Source organism: Saimiri boliviensis, chromosome 2 (genome assembly GCF_048565385.1).
Source record: "Saimiri boliviensis isolate mSaiBol1 chromosome 2, mSaiBol1.pri, whole genome shotgun sequence".
In the NCBI taxonomy this organism is placed as follows: Eukaryota; Metazoa; Chordata; class Mammalia; order Primates; family Cebidae; genus Saimiri; species Saimiri boliviensis.
The window spans coordinates 120194697-120211773 of record NC_133450.1 but is presented as its reverse complement, the minus strand read 5'-3'; the positions used below and the strand labels follow the sequence as shown (position 1 = coordinate 120211773).

Sequence of the window (17077 nt, the reverse complement as noted above, 5' to 3'; positions counted from 1 at the left end):
CTAACTAATTTTACTGGACATGAACTAAGGGGCAAAGAATTGCTTTGGGAAAAATGCTCGCAAATCACCTTTTCCCTCTGCTCTCACACCACCACAATGAACATCAACACAGAAGACTTCTATAACCAAAGGTGTGGGGAGTTTTCTCCCCCAGACCAAGCAGTATACACCAGCTGGGTGTCCTCCAATTCAGTTCTAACACTATGTCCTTACAGACAGTGTCAAGAGTCCATAGACTGAGGACTCTGACCCACGAGACCACCCTCTCCATGCCCCACCACTTGCAAGTTGGGGCGCCTCTGGAACTTCTGACCGACCAGCTTTAAGTTGGAGTTCCCAATACTCCCTTCTTTGGGTTTGATTAACTTGCTAGAGCGGCTCACAGAACTCAGAAACACATTTACCAGTTTATTAAGAAGGGTATTTTAAAGAATACAAATAAACAGCCAGATGAAGAAATTATAGAGTGAGGTCTGCAAGGGTCCCAAGTGTGGGAGCTTCTGTCCCCAGGAGTTGGGCTGCGCCATCCTCCTAGCACATGGATGAGTTTTTCTTCACCTTCCTGCAGCCTCTACAGGTTCAGTTCTCTAAAAGCTCTCCACACCCCGTCCTCTTGGGCTATTATGGAAGCTTCATGATGCCAGCATTTCTTCTTCCAGTGTATAGGACGGGAACCTCGGTGGGGAGGGTCTTAAAACCCACAGTCAGAAAGAGGGGAGATTAGAATCCTGCCTTAGAGCAGATAAGGATAGGGCAGGAGAGAGACTCTGTTTTCTGAGGCCTGGCCCTGAAGCCTAACACGTACAACATTATAACAAAAGACCAGCAATGGCTAGGGGAGGCATGAGCCAGGAATCCTGAATGAAAATTATTATATGTATTAAAATTAATTATATATGTATTTATATATTAAAATATATGTATACAATAACACAAGAATAAATGGGGAATCTCATGAAATCCTACTTACCCCTGGGGACTTCAAAGGAGAATCTGTAAATAGTACCTTAAGCCCTATGTAGGCAGAGACCATTATTTCCATTTTCTTGGTTCCCTTTGATAAGCAAATTGACCAAATTTCAAATTCATAGGCATTGTATCATATATTTCACATATTTTAGGAGTAACGCATTTCATTAAGGATTATTAGAGATAGCTTTTTCTCTTAGGAAGACAGCATGGTATACTGTGAAAATGTGGGCCTTGGCCAGGCATGGTGGCTGATGCCTGTAATCCCAGTGCTTTCGGAAGCTGAGGTGGGCAGACTATGAGGTCAGAAGTTCAAGACCAGCATAGCCAATTTGGCAAAATGCTGTCTCTACTAAAAATGCAAAAAATTAGCTGGGCGTGGTGGCGGATGCCTGTAATCCCAGCTACTCGGGAGGCTGAGGCAGGAGAATTGCTTGAACCCGAGAAGAAGAGGTTGCAGTGAGCCAAGACGGTGCCACTGCACTGCAGCCTGGGCAACAGAATGAGACTTGGTCTAAAAGAAAAGAAAATGTGGGCCTCCAGGTCAGAATGATTTGGGGTCAAGACTTTTGCTTAAACGTGCAACCTCAAGTGAGTCATTATCCTCTCTAGTCCCACTTTCCTCAGCCTTGATGTGGTAATAACACTTACCCTGCTGGGTGGTTGTAAAGATTAGTAATTTTGTTGATAAAGTAATCTCTTCAAGTATGGTCCAGATTGAGTGTTCTCAGCTAGGCTGTGCATTTCCATGGGGAAATGGGCTTTATTGAACTGAATATCCCCAGAGTCTAGTACAGTATCTAACATATATTAGGCACTTAGTGGCTATTTTTTCATCTTTTATCTTTTTATTTTGAGACATGGTCTAGCTCTGTCACCGAGGCTACAGGGCAATGGCTTAAGCAATCCTCCTGCCTTAGCCTCCCGAGTTGCTGGGACTTCAAGTATGTACCACCACACCCAGCTAATTTTTTAACATTTATTTTTGTACAGATCGAGTCTCACTACCTTGCCCAGGCTGGTCTCAAACTCCTGGGACCATGCTCTCGGCCAGTAACTGTTTATAAGCAAGAAGCACATAAATATTCTACTAACAAGCCAGTCATGATGGCTCACAGTGTAATCCCAGCACTTTGGGAGGCCAAGACAGGCAGACGGCTTGAGGTCAGCAGTTCGAGACCAGCCTGGACAACATGGTGAAACCCCATCTCTATTAAAAAAACAAAAAAAAAAGCCAGATGTGGTAGCACATACCTGTAGTCCCAGATACTCACGACGCTGAGGCAGAAGAATCATTTGAACCTGAGACGCAAAGGTTGTAGTGAGCCAAGATTGCGCAACTGCAGTCCAGCCTGGATGACAGAGTGAAACTGTCAAAAAAAAAAAAAAAAAAAAAAATCCAGTAACTTGTTAATTAGTATCTGCCTTTATATTGATCTATAACCTTTGACTTATTTAGTCTTTATAAATAGCCTCTTTGGGAAAACACTTTTCTTCTCCTTTCTCTATAAAATACCTCCAACTCCCTCCCCCAACCAACCTTAAAGCAAGTACATATTTCCAGGTTTGATTAAAGGACGGAGTAGGATTTAGGAATTTCTTCAGAAAGCTGTTGAAACAATGCTGGAATAAGACTTTGGATTAACATCCTTTTACCTTTCTAGGACTAAGTTCGTATGACCATATTGTTTTGTAGGTGGACTTTAAAAGATTTCTTCATCAATTAAAACCTAGTTTGATTCAAGCCCCGCAAAAATTTGCTTCCTTCCAAACAACAGCAAATCACAGCTCCCTTCCATGAGCAAAGCTGACTAGCAATTGCTCCTAACACATTTCAGAGGTGATGCTTCAATCTTAGAGGTGCTTCTGAGGCTGCAGTTTCAAGAAGCCAATAGTGTGAAAACTGGATCCCTCTATGACAATTTTCAGGTAAAAAGAAAAAAGCATCAAAGAATCAAGAGTTGCACTGAGTCTTCTTATTCTCTTAACTGATGATAATGATTTTTAGGCAGAAGATGTACTGACCTAGTATTGACTATACTCCTAACTACCAATGTGACCCAAGGCCATTTATTTGAACTTTGGGAGCCTGAGTTTTCTTATCTGTAAGTGGAATTTATAAGAGGAAGATGTGAGGATTGAAGGAGATAATGTACATAAAGTGCCTATGGAGCCAGGCACAGCACTTCACAACTGTAATCCCAGCATTTGGGGAGGGTGAGAAGGGAGGGTTGCTTGAGCTCAGGAGTTTGAGATCAGCTTGGGCAATATGCTGAAATCCTGTCTCTACAAATAAAAAATTAAAAAATTAGCTGGACATGGTGGTGCATGTCTGTAGTCCCAGCTACTCTGCAGGCTGAGGTGGGAGGATGGTTTGAGCTCAGGATGTTGAGGCTGCAGTGACATGAGCCAAGATCATGTCACTGCACTCCAGCCTGGGTAACAGAGTGAGACCCTGTGTTAAATAAACAAATTAATTGCCGATCAGTGTTTGGCTAATATTATGAATAAGAATAAATCAGAATTCCCATACACTATTATTTCTAGAAAACAAATAGTGAAAAAAAACACCTTAAAAATACCTCCCAAAATGTTCCTATTTATTTATTATTTGAAAACAGTATCTATCAGGACAAAATTCTGTCTTCAAGTACTAAATGGATAACATGGTTAGCATTTATCCAAAAGCAGATTAAAGACAATGCCCTTTCTTGCCTTACCTACTTGGAAAAGACTTCAGTGTCACTCAAATCACATTCCAAATCTCAACGACATTAAGACCTCAAATCCTCTTAGGAAAAGTTTGAAGGTAGTTCATTTCAGTAATGATTAGACACTTGGGGACAAAACAGTACCTTGCCATCAAGGTCTCTACTGATTCACCAGCACAGAAATAGCAGTAACAAGATCTTCTTCAACTCTGCGGTGTTCAAATAAGCAGAGAAACTCCCTCGTGAGGCCCAGGCCTCTTGACATCCGGACTCAGTCTTTCCTTCTCAGATTACCAAGGCCCTTACCATATCTCAGGCTAAGCCTATTTTGCATTTAATTCAACCAGTGAGAGTAATTTACACGCCATTCAGCAGCTGTAGTTAAAAAGCTACTAGGAGGCAGTGCAGGCGGGAGATGCTAGGGGAAAAGACTAATGTCAGGGTTTGGGCTTACGTGTGGATTCTTGAGTTCTCCTCCTTTGCTCCTTTTAGCGCTTACGATCAAGAACGGCTACGCTGAGGGTGCAGGGGCCAGGGGTTGGACCCGGCCACTGGAGCGAAACTACCTCGCCGGATCTGGAGAAGTGGGAACCTCGGGAATTGTGGGAGTTACAGACCGGTTCCCTTCCCTCATTCGAACAGGTCCAGAGCGTGCGCCTTGAGAGGCGCTCGGAAACAGACAAGCTGGGGACAAGAAGCGAGAGACTAGCTGTTGCCCCGGCCGTCCTTCTTAGACCACCGCCTCCAATCCCGCAGCCCGGAACAGACAGCGCCAAAGGACTGCTCCCGAGTCAGGCCGCGCGGCTCCGCAGCTGATTGGGAGCCACTGCCTCCCGCCCCGCCTCTCCAGCCGCTTTACGTTTCCACTGGTCTTAACCCCTGCCTATCAGTTTACTGCTCGCCTCCCCCAAACAGCTCGTCAGGCCGGCGCGTGCTAGGAAGGCGGGGCCTGTTGCCTGAGGGGCGGGGTGGGGGCGGGGCCTCAGTGGAGGTCGGCGCAGCGGCCGCTTCGGGCTCTGGCTCTGGACTGGAGCGCGGCATCCTCGCTGCAGCCGCTACGGCTGTTGCACCTGGTCAGGTAAAGAGAGTCTTGTCTGTTCTGCTGGCCATCTGCCCGTATCTTTTCTTCCCGACCAAAGGCTCCCTGCCCCGCCTTCCCCCGCGGCTTCAGGGTTCTTGGAATGAGGCATCAAGTCTATTTACCCCGTCAGCTTATCTTCCTCCCCTTCTGTGTGGTTTCCTCAGCCTCCACACCACCATGCTCCGAAGTGCGCGTTGGTGGGCCCTCCGGGTCATCCCAACGCCCCTCACTACAGAACTCCTGTCGTTAACTCGCAGTTCCCAGCCCCCTTAACCCGCCAGTGCAGTCTCATTCCCAGCTTGGCACAGGAAAGGTGGAGGGCGGAAGGGCGGGGGGCAGGGGGGGTGGGAGAGATACAGCGGTTTTTTTTGAAGCTGGATGTGTTTAGCGCAGAGGGGGAGCACCACAATGGGATTGGACTGGGAACAGAAGCAGCTTCATTACTATGGTTGGCAATGACTAGAAGTGTATCTGTTGCTGCTTTGTGCTTGCGTTTATAGGTGACATTTACCATCACTGTTTTCTTCTTTCATCATCATCACCATCGCCACTTACCACCACCTCCAAGGCCACTACTATCACAGCATCTCTGTTCCTCCATCAGAGCTCTTCAAGTTCTGTAAAGGCAGATTCTCGAAAGGCATGTAAGTGCTGACCGATCCCCCCACCCCCTCCCCCACCACCAAATAACAAGCAGTGCCCTAGCCCCGCGAGGCCAGAGCCAAGCCCTCATTTAACTCAAGGACAAGCAGCTGGAAGCAGAGTGTGAGTTGGGAGGATTTTCCTTCTTCTCATTTGCAATTGAGATTGCCAAACAAAACCCTTTAATCATCCAAATTTCTGCTTGCTGTCTGCTGGAGAGTTCCATGTTAGCACTCACACATTCTGAATGGGCCGAATGCAGAGTTTGAACCTGTGGTATATGTATATGGTGTTTAAGTCGTGGAGTGGTGAATGTCCAGACCCAATCCTTTAAGAAGATCAGGTCGAGTAGCAGACAATCTGACTTTCTGCCACAGTGGCTCCAGCTGTACTGAAGCATGTTTACTATTCATGTTTGCATATGGGACTTGTGTCATCATCTGCTATGCCATCTTTGTGTGTGTGTGTGTGTGTGTGTGTGTGTGTGTGTGTATGTGTTGGAGAGGTCTAAATTCCAGGGAGAGAGAATTATATCCTGTTGTCTACACCAGGTAGTACCTTATAGGCACACCAATGGGATTCAACAGCCATTGCTCAGCTGTTTCCAGGGCTTACTGCAAATCTCTTGGATTGCCGACTTATTAACCCTTTTTTGGGAGGGAAAACAGTAAAGCTGAGATTGCATACCAGATGAGCTGTCATTGTGGAAGATGTTGCTTCCACAGTGAGTCAAAGAGGTCCCAGCTTGTCTTGATCAGATATCTAGACACTAGTCTCCTTTTCCTCAACTGTGTTATAGTCCAGGAGCAGGACCAATGGATAGTTAGACATATTGCAGGAACTAAGAAGCAGTGGCTTCAATGGAGGAAAACAATGGAGAGGAGTTGCGAGACAGTATATTATAATGGTTAAACTCATAAACCTGTTAGACGTAGCTTCATATCTTTGACCAGCCACTGACTACCTCAGATTTTTGCAAGTTGCTTGCCTCTTTAATTTTAATTTATCGTCTGTAAAATAGGGATAATACTGTCTCTTAGGAGAAGGTGTGAGGACTAAATGAGATAATATAGGTAAAATGCTCAGTAGTTTCTGGCACATTATAAGTGGGGAATTTATGGTAACTGCTCTTAATAATACTAGCTGAGAAGGATAAAAAACACCAGTCTTCTTTCCCTGAAGAGTATGTACTTTTTTCCAGTGTCTTTATCCTTTTTAGGTCTCAGAACTGGTGCAAATGGGGAATGGTAGCCTTCAGGTTCCTTACAGCACTACATCTTTGAGGGGTGCCGCTATTGAAGCCAGCTGTGTTTGGACAGACATTTCTCTCATCAGCCTTCACAAGTACTTAGCAGATTCTTAGTTGAGATACATTAAACATGCAGCTTTAGAGAAAATTTCCAGGCCTCTAGGCCTGTACTAGGCTGCTTCTTTCTCACTGAGTGTTCAATGCACTGACTGTGATTGATGAAGCCTTTGTCACAGGCTTAACCCTGCCTAGACTAAATGTTTGGCCAAGGAAATGGGGTCCCTAGGTCCTATGATTTTCTAAGGGTAGATCTCATATCCTGGTCATCCTCCCTTTCCCAACATAAAACTGGTGGAGCTGTTCGCAGAGGAAGAGGAGTGGGGTCTGACTGGAACTTGATGTGATGATGGTAAACATCCTTGATAGAAAATTGAGAAATGCTTCTCTCTTATCTCATATACCATGCCTCAAAATCTAGTTTTATGTTAAAGTTTTGGATTCATGCACACCATCCCAAGCTGTGGTGTGTTTTAGATGATCTTGCTTTTAATGGTTTTCTTATTACAACTTTATGTATATCAGTGTGAAAATTCATAATGGATATAACGGATATTTCATATCTTGTAGTGATGCTACTACTGGTAATATGACCATGTTTAGGGGTTATTCATAATCTCTTGTTGGGATCTGGTTTTAATAGTAGCCATTATTTTTAGATGTACATGGCCTTTGTCTTAAAAATCAGCTTAATTCTCAACAGGTCCCAGCCTGTGTTGACAGAATTACAGCTGTTAATCTGATTTGCCTGATCTTGCAGAGATGCTAAACTATAGGAATTGTATTCACCTGCAGCTAACATAAGCTTGCACCAACAGGCTGGCCTTGTGAAGGAACTGAAGCATCCCTATATTTAGTGTCTGTGCTGAAGTGCTGACAAAGCATCAACTCTATGCTTTATAAAATAGTAATTACTAAAGTGGGAAGATGTAAAGATGAACCTCTTTACCTTGTCAGCCTATAAAGCAAGGGTCTGGGAAATGGAGCATTCCCTCTCACTTGCATTTCTCAAGTTCCCTAGCTAAGAGTGAAAAATCTCCCAAAGTTATCTGGATTTCTATGTTTATCTAGGCTTTCAGCAAATACTGCCTTAGTGCATGTTTGAGGATGGGGGAGAGAGAAGAGAGTTCATCCTCCCTGTGGACATCCTTACCTCACCACTGCCCTGAAATGACCAAGATCTCTGTGATGCACCTCTCTAGGAAGCAGACTGATAATTAAGCTTGTTTTCTTTAACCAACTCATCTCCTGTTTCCTTAATACTGACTTGTTTTATGTTCCATCTTATTAGAACTATGCCTACCTCTTGTAAATTGTCATAGGTCACTGCTAATGATGAACACCTTTCAAATTAAACACTTTTTTACTGTGGTCTTCCAAGTGAAAGGCTATTGGGGAAAATACTTTGGAGGTAGCCAGGACTTTTTAATGTTCATGTTTGTCATCAGGATCCGGACATTAATGGAGAAGCAGCAGGCACAGCCAGAAGGCTGACTGGGAGGATAGACAAGGCTGTCAAAGTGGGGTGGGAGACACCATTAGGATGCTGCTGCCAGGACACTAGTACTCACACCCCTGCTATAGGCTTTCCAGTAGGAGTGCTCTAGTTCATGTTTTTGTTAAAGAAGCTCGGAGAACATGATATGATCTGAAGACCAGTAGTCTAGAAATCCATCAGACAGCAGTGCTTGTTGTTAAACACTGCTTTAGCCATAGTTGCGCTGTTTTTCTGTTTTTTGCCCACATGAGTATCTATCCGCATTCATCTAGGCCTAGGTGCTTTCTCTAGTGATGTCCTCTGTGAGATAGTGAAGGAAAAGTATGAACCTATCAAAGAGAAAGAGAACTGTCTACTTATTAGGAGAAGCCCTCCCTGGTGATTCACTCACTATAGTGATTTTGGGAAACCTCATGGTTTCCCAAGGGTTAAATATTTGGGCAAATGAAACTGAACCAATAGCATCTTTTGAGCAACACACAGGTGATTGTAACACTGTCTCATGCTCTCTAAAATCTCTTCTTTAGAGTTTCAAGAACTCTTTTCAATCTCTTCACACTTTCTCTAAGTATCGAAGAGCAGATTTTTTTGCTCTTTGCTATTATAAGGATTGCTGAGCCAGAATGGAGAAAGTATTTGGGAAGAATTGCTGTCATAGCATTTAATGGTCTTCCTCCTCTTTGAGAATTACAACTGGGCAAACGTTGCTATGTCTAAATGTGTTCAGTCCCCAAGAGGCAGTGAATAAAATCTTTGTTACCATTTTCAAAGTGTGCATTGCTGCTTTGATCTCTTCACTAACCGAAAGCACATCCCTATGGTCTCAGCCCTGTGAGTACTAATAAAGCTGATTTCTCACCATTACACTATGGAATCCATGTAACTCGATGTTCTATTCTGAGAAAAATGTCCGCAAAGTCTTTTCTAAGGGCAAGACCAAGTGAGCATGAGTTGTATGTTTTCTCTGTGTCCATCCTTGGCTTAATATAGAAGACTTAAATTCCTTCCTTCGGTTATGTGATCTGCTGGTTCCTCTGTGAAGTAGGTAAATGGTACTGTACCTCTCCAGCAGATGAGGAAATCAAGGATCATAGAGGTTAATGTGTTTGCTTAAGGGTCTGGCTGTCAATGAAATCTGGATAGTATTTACCTGCCAGGCTTGCTTTCTATTTTCTGCCTGTGCTCTAGTAAGCCTCAGAGAACATTCCTGTTTTAAAACATTTTAAACTTTCAGAGCAGGATAAACCATAAATAAAGTTCAGTATTCTGGGTATGAATATAGTGAAAAGCAAGAGTTGCTTTTTTAGGCATTAAAATTATTATCCTTTCTCTTTTTAGATGAAAGCAGCCACTTTAGAAAATTTTCTAAGCCTAGCTCGTATTTGGAGAGCTTGGCAAATAATTTTTTAAAAGCCCACAGTTCTGCAGAAAATGGATTTCATCTACAGAATTGGCATCAGTCCTGTCCTTGTTTGCCAACGTCCTCCTCTCTCTCATTATTTCTATTTCTATTGTAGCATCCTTTACCTTCTACCTACAGGAGACTAGCTGGGCTTTCCCTCTTTCCTACCCATCCAACCCCAAGTAAATATGAATAAAACATATCACACATAATGGAGGTACTGGCCTTTTGTTAAGATCACTTTCTGATTTATTTTCAGTTGGTCCTAATTTTAAGCTCCAAAAACATAATTTAATTCTAATTGTCATGATTATTTGAAGAACTGAAACTCCATGATATCACATTGTCTTCAGGAAAACTGTGGTAGACTGGAAAAAAAAAATTTTTTTTTTCAAGCAGCAAGCAACAGTAACTCTTGTGCCCAGATTTTTTCTAGTTAAGTGACAAGACATTTTTCTAGTTATACAGTGGAGAAAACTGAGATGGGAGATAAAAAGTGACTTGCCCAAGGTCACACATGGTCAGTGGCACAGCCAAGAATAGATCCAATTCACCTGACTCCCTGGGCTTTGTTCATTACATCACTCAACTTCTCTTTAGGAAGTAATAGCCCTGCAGCCTACAAAACTGAAGCCAGTCAACTCTCAGACTCAGTTTCTGGTGATTGGCTTTTTTGTTTTTTAATCTTTGGCTAGAATGTATCAATAGCTGCCATATTACAGCACTATCAGCTAAATTCAGGAATTTAACAGAATTTATTAAGAAAAACAAAATTCTTATGTCATAGTCGCAAACTCGGCAGATGAAAAAGCAAAAGAAAGATGTAGCTGAAGACTCCAAAGTAGTTGTGTAGGGAGCTTCTGCTTGAACCACATCTAAGAAGGAAGAAACACACAGAAGAGGTATATAGTCTAAGACGAGATAGATGTGTGTGCGTGTGTGTGTGTGTGCGTGTGTGTGTGTGTATGTGTGTGTGCACATGTGCATGTTTATATGTATACATATACATATACATATACATAGATATATAGATAGATATGACATGGACCCAGGGCAACAGCTTCAGGAAAACTAAGGTCATTAATGACAAGAGGATTTGAAAAAATGCTAAGTCGGCTTTTTTAAAAGAGGGCTTTTAGCATTTCAATCAGTGCATGATGTACAAATCCAGCTGCTTGAAAAAGATGGGTCAAATTCACGGAGCGTAAGGAATCAGAACTACTCAATTTTCATTTTGCTCCTGTCATTTTCATTCAAGCCTTGCAGATAAGACTCTCCATCCACAAAGAGAGGTATATGAAAATTATCTCTTTATTTTTTAGAAACCATGTTCATTTCTATTTCAAGCCTTTTCTTTGTGAAAAGGTGGAACAATTAACCTCAGTCTTTCTCAGAATTATACCACTCCCCAGAGTTGTGTCAAGCCTCCAGGGAACTGACATAGTGCCATGGCATGGGAAGAGGCACCCTCTGGTCACTGAGGCATCAGACTGCACAGGTTACTCTGCAGCACTCAGTAATTCTGCTCTCCCAGCTCTCTCAGTGGTAGTCATCTGTGGCTGTATTCACACAGAATTTTTTGGTTGACATTTCCTGTGGTTCTTTCTTACCGAGGTATAGCACACAAGGCTCTAAGGTCATGTGACCTCTCTGGGGACACTGCCAGGAAGTATAGCCTGGGTGTCCTCCTTCCAGGATCCACAAGCCTCTCACCTTCCTTTCCCAACAGCCCTGGGGGGATAATTCTCTTTTCAGGGTTCTTCAGGACTCTTCATGTCAATTAATCTCACTCCTTTGTACATCCTTCAAGAAATGCCCTATGTTGTTAAGAGTTTACAATTTGGGGAAACAAAATCCAGGAATAATCACAGGCTATTTATCTTTTTCTCCTTACCACATAACTCTCCTGATGTAATGAATAGCAATTCTGATACCTTCCCCAGTGAAGGTTAAGCAAAGGGGAAAATACAAGGACAAATAAAAGTAAACATGGATTAATATCTATGTTTTTGAACACTACTTTCTTTTAGAAGTACACCAATTGGGGATGTCTGCCTTGTTCACATCTATATTCTTTTCTCTGGGAATGACCCCAATATATAGTAGGCATGGGGTCCTTGTAGATATGACTGTGTTCCTGGCCAGGACTAGTTAAACTGGGGATCTGGAAATCTGATCCAAGGTGGACCAGATGGAATGTCTTCCCAAAACTGGAGTTTTGGAATGAAGGATTGCATTGACTAAGAGTCACTGGAGTTAAGTCACAGTAAGAGAAGTACACCAGGGAGATACCTGTGAGCCTCATGCAAATGCCACTGGAAAGCTCTTTCTCTTCTTCCAACTCTTGACCTTTCTACTCTTTCTCTTATTTTATGAAACTGCCCATGAATTTCATGAGATTCAATATGCTTCTCTTTTTGCTTAAGATAGCCAAAATCAGTTTCAGTTGCTCGCAACCAAGAGAAACTTAAGAGTGGCCTTCAAATTTGCAAAGGAAGAAAAGCATGATGAAGAGGAAACTGAAACTTAAGATAGGTGAAGAGATAGTAAGATAGAATCTGGCTATTTAAGATGTGTTTTTCTAATAATTTAAAGTGACAGTTGCGAGAATTGTATTTGTGATACTGGAACAACTTTCACTTTTTTTTTTTTTTTTTTTGAGGAACATTTAAAACTGTAGGCACTGCTTTGTAGTGGGGTCATTGACAGACTAGAGAACAGTCAGATGATATGTAGGATTTTCGAGGCTGAACACACTTCCATTTGAGGGCTTGCTAATGGGCCTGGGATGATTTAGTCAGCATGAGAAGCTGTCTCAGGAAACATGACTGGCGGTCAGGTGTTTAAAGGGCCATTGGACAGGAAAGGAGTTGAATATAATCACTGCAGCTCTGGAAGTGAGAGACACCAGTGAAAATAAATGCATGAAAATAAATGTATGGAAATAGATTTTGACTTAGAAAAGGAGAGTGTTTTTATGTTAGAGCTGTCTGGAAGGCCATGAGTTTTCCTTTTGAGGTAGAGAACTCTGCAATAGAAGAGCTCAAGGTAAGACTGGAGAACCATTCACAAGGGTTGCATTGAAGGAGAGGGCCCAGCCTTGAGAAGGAGGTGGGATGAGATGAATAATGTCTAAGTTTTCTTTGAATCTAAGATTTTATCATTTTTCCTATGACTATGACTATTTCATTTCATGAATATAGTTTTACAAAAAATTTCTTCCTGACCAGGCACGGTGGCTCACATCTGTAATCCCAGCTCTTTGGGAGACCAATGTGGGAGGATCACTCGAGGTCAGGAGTTCAAGAACAGCCTGACCAATATGGTGAAACCCTGTTTCTACTAAAAATAGAAAATTAGTTGGGTGTAATGGCATATGCCCTCAGCTACCTGGGAGGCTGAGGCAGGAGAACCATTTGAACCCAGGAGGCAGAGGTTGCAGTGAGCCAAGATCACAACATTGCACTCCAGCCTGGGCAACAAGAGTAAAACTCTATCTCAAAGAAAAAAAAAAAAAAAAAAACTCTTACTTTATTAAAAAAACAATGACTACAAATTTGCATTGAAAGAAAACATTTCTAAAAAGTAAAGGAAATAAAAATTTACTTTCTGTTCTCTAAATTGGAAATAACAGTAATTAAAATTTTTATAGCCGTAGTATTTCACTCAAATAGAAAACACTTTCTGTAATATTAATATAATAATACAAAACCCAGAGAATACTGAATTTCTATAGGAAACAATAGATTCCTTGAATTATTTTAAGGAATCGATAGGAGTACTAACTTTTCTCCCAAACTTTTTCCAAATAAATGAAAAAAGTATTGCCACAGCACCTAAACAGGTAGCTCAGGTATTTCTATCTACAACCTCCTAAACATTATGGCTATGCAACTGTCATATATTTTAAATTATTATTCTTAACTCAGGGGTGAGAACTGGATTATTCTAGTTTGTCACTTACACAGCAAGCTGATGCTAACATTCAATAATTATGCTTTAGACAAAGAGGACAAGGAAATCCACTTAGTTTGAAAATCCTGATCTTAATGACCCCATTAGACATGGTCTGATATGAAGCTTTATATAATCTCTCATTCTTCATGTATAAACGTTTAACAGTGTAAGTATAACGTAGCATATTCATTAGCTCTTTGTTTACTTAAGTGGATTACATTTATAAAGAGCATTCAAAAGAATACAGTCTTCTCCACTTTGTAAACTGGTCTCAGGTAATTTTAAGGATATGATTTACAACATATGTGAAAGAACAACTCTTTACAGGTCTAAATTATGGCTGGGGTGTAGTAGTTGTCACCGATAATCCCAGCATTTTGGGAGGCAAAAGTGGGCGGATCACTTGAGGCCATGAGTTCGAGACCAGCCTGGCCAACACGGTAAAACCTCATCTCTACTAAAAATATGAATATTAGCTTGGTGTAGTGGTGTAATCCCTGCTATTTGGGAGGCTGAAGTACAAGAATTGCTTGAACTTGGGAGGCGGAGGTTGCAGTGAACTGAGACTGTGTCACTGCATTCCAGCCTGGGTGAAAGAGTGAGACTTGGTCTCAGAAAAAAACAAAAAACAAGAAACAATCTAAATTAAAAGGAAAGAAATTTACTTATGGATGTAGAGTCTGATATAAAATTTTAAAAAAAATCATTTTTGAAAGGTAAAAAATACCAAAAGTATAAAGAAGAAAATAACAACAATCTATATTCCTACCAGGAAGAATTAACTACATCTTGGCATATTTGCTCTTTCGAAAGTGTAGGAAATATCCTTTTTAAAATGATATATGTTGATTACAAGAATTCATATAAGGCATTACGTTTCAAAGATAAATTTTAAAAATAATTTTAAATACTATCATTCTGATTGTTAACCTTAGGCAGTATCATTTCAGACAGCTGTCTTTGAATCTACTTGGATGGATGTTTAGGTAGAAATGCTTTTATGAAAATGAATAGAGATGCTGTTTATAACAAAAACAATACATTAGCTTTTCTTGAATTTCAAGCAATAAAAAGAAACTAATATATAAAATAAATTTCTCGTGTGTTAGCTCCATGAGAGATATTTTAGTATTTCTTTATCTTCAGTGTCCATCGTAAGGCTTGGCATTTCACAGGCCCTCAAATAATACTTGCTTAATTGAATGGGCCTTTATGTGCCTTTACTATGGTAAGTGCATTAAAAGTTATATCTAATTTTATCTTAACAGCAATTTATTAGGTAGGCAGTTATTTTCTCCATTTTTTAAATAAGGAAGCTGAGTCTCAGTAAGTAATATCCTGAAGTTACACAACAGTGTTTGGTTATAAAAGTTATTATCTTTTTATGACAGCAGGCGTGGGTCATTTATGGTGAAAGTAATAAAGGAAAGAGGCACGTGAACTACCGATTATAATACAGTGGTGTAAGTCACAGAACAGTGTATTTAAGGTCTACAGGGGAAGAGGCTGCTTGGTATTGAATCTTCATTCTACCATTTATTACTTATCTGACATTGAGCAAGCCCCTTCACTGCTGTAAGCCCTAGTTTCCCATTTGTAAAAAGGAGTTAGCAATGGGGGGATTAAATGAAATAATTAGGTAAAATGTTTATCATAATGTCTGCCACAAGTGCTCAAGAAATAGTAGCTGTTAATAGTATTTTTTTCAGAGTGCTTTGGATGCTCAGAAAAAATGAGTAATTTTTTCCTCCTGGATTTCCAGGGTAGGTGACATTTGTGGTTAGTCTCTGTTGAAAACATAGGAATTCATCCATTGAGAGGTAGATGGTGCCTAGGCAAGAAGAGAAGCATGAACCTGGAATGAGAGTTCCTGTTGAGATGCATGATATCTGCATTACCCTATGTAACTCCTAACACTTCCTTCCTTCACTTGTATACTTCGAGGGTGTCTAAACAGGAGTATCTGTGTTTAGAGAGGCTGACTTTGAAAATAGATCATCTTATCTTAATGGACCATCTTCCCACCGAGTAGGTGAATTAGTCAGTGTCTGTACAGAGCTGAAGAAATGTGAGGTGATAGGGTAGGTTTAGGGCTATTAGTCAAGGAGTCCAGGGGCCATTCCAGGCCAGCTTAAGAGCAATGGTGGGTGCTAAAAACAAGCCTACAGCCTGTCTGAGATTCTAGAACAGTGTTTCTCAAACTTTTTTTTTTTATTATTATTATCCCTGCTTTATGTATGAAGAGTAAGATTTTCACTCCTTTCTAAGAACCCACTTGAATGAGCCAGACTTCACAGGGCCTTCTCAGGTAAGTTGCTTTCTGCCAGTAACCCTAGACTTGAAGTCTCCAGCTGCTGTTAAAAAAAAAGCCACTTTTTTATTATGCTTTCAGTTTTACTTCCAATGATTTTGTCTAGAAATATAATCTTGGCTACTATACTAACCTCCCAACTGGCCTCCCTCTGCTTCCAGATCTGCCCTTTCAGTCTATTTTCCATATAGCAGTCTGAGTGACCTTTTAAGAATATAATCAGGGGCTGGGTGCAGTGGCTCACACCTGTAATCCCAGCACTTTGGGAGGCTGAGGCAAGTGGATCACCTGAAGTCAGGAGTTCCAGACCAGCCTGGCCAACATGCTGGTAGCCCTTCTCTACCAAAAATTCAAAAAATTAGCCAGGTATGGTGGCAGGTGCCTATAATCCCAGCTACTTAGGAGACTGAGGCAGGAGAATCACTTGAACCTGGGAGGCAGAGGTTGCAGTGAGCTGAGATTGCAGTCCAGCCTGGGCAGCAAGAGCAAGTCTGTCTCAAAAAAAAAAAAAAAAAAAGAATAGAATCAGATCTTGTCTCTCCCCAATGTAAAACTCTCCAATAGCTTTCCATTGAACTTGGAATAAAATTTGGACTCTATATCATGGCCCTGAAAGTCTCCCTGATCTGGCTCCTCCCTGTTGCTCTAATATCGTCTGATAACATCCTGTGTACTGGGGAAGGTGTTTCCATGTGCATAGAAAGACCATTGAGCAGAAAGTCACAGGTGTTTGCAGCAAGCAGCTTTTGGTGTGTGGAGGTGATATCAAGAGTACATGGTGGGCACCAACAGCAGTGCCTGCAGCTTCAAAAGGGCATAAAAGGGGATTTGTCTGCTCCGGAGAAACAGGAGAGACATCTCAGAAAAAGTGACAGTTATGGACATACTATATGGAAACAGTTTAGGAGTAAAACGATCTGGAAAAAAAAAAAAAAAGAAACATTAGAAGCAAAACTATGTGAAGGAGAGGTAGATATCATATTCCATGCAGGGGGAACATGATGCAAGGAACCCTTACAGCAGAAGGAAGAGGCCTGCATGTGAGCCCTCAAAAGGGAACTGGCTGGGGCATGGTGCAAAAATTAAGCTGGAAAAGTCGGCAGAGGCCCAACCACACAGGGCCTTTCAGGCCATGATAAGAGCTAAAATCTGTCTTAAGAGCAGGAGAGGCTGGGCACAGTGACCCATACCTGTAATCCC

General features: G+C 41.5%; 1 protein-coding gene and 1 long non-coding RNA gene across 5 annotated transcripts in view; one reads left to right on the top strand and one right to left on the bottom strand.

Moving 5' to 3' along the window:
• Positions 1-388: 388 nt before the first annotated feature.
• On the bottom strand, positions 389-4451 carry LOC141583664 (uncharacterized). 2 transcript variants are annotated; one of them, XR_012516419.1, is made up of 3 exons: positions 4135-4451; positions 2224-2339; positions 389-690 (listed from the first exon to the last, which is right to left on the bottom strand). It is a non-coding gene; the product is annotated as an uncharacterized LOC141583664 (long non-coding RNA). The 2 variants fall into 2 exon arrangements; XR_012516418.1 differs by having other exon boundaries at positions 389-2339.
• Positions 4452-4666: 215 nt separating this feature from the next.
• The window catches only part of FMN1 (formin 1), a 423173-nt gene continuing 410762 nt past the window's right edge, over positions 4667-17077 (top strand). For 2 of the 3 annotated variants that reach the window (XM_074394140.1, XM_074394139.1), the window contains exons 1-2: positions 4667-4758; positions 5262-5405. The gene's annotated coding sequence lies outside the window, so the exon portion shown is untranslated. The remainder of the gene's footprint in view (positions 4759-5261; positions 5406-17077) is intronic. The other variant, XM_003935753.4, reaches the window with a different exon arrangement.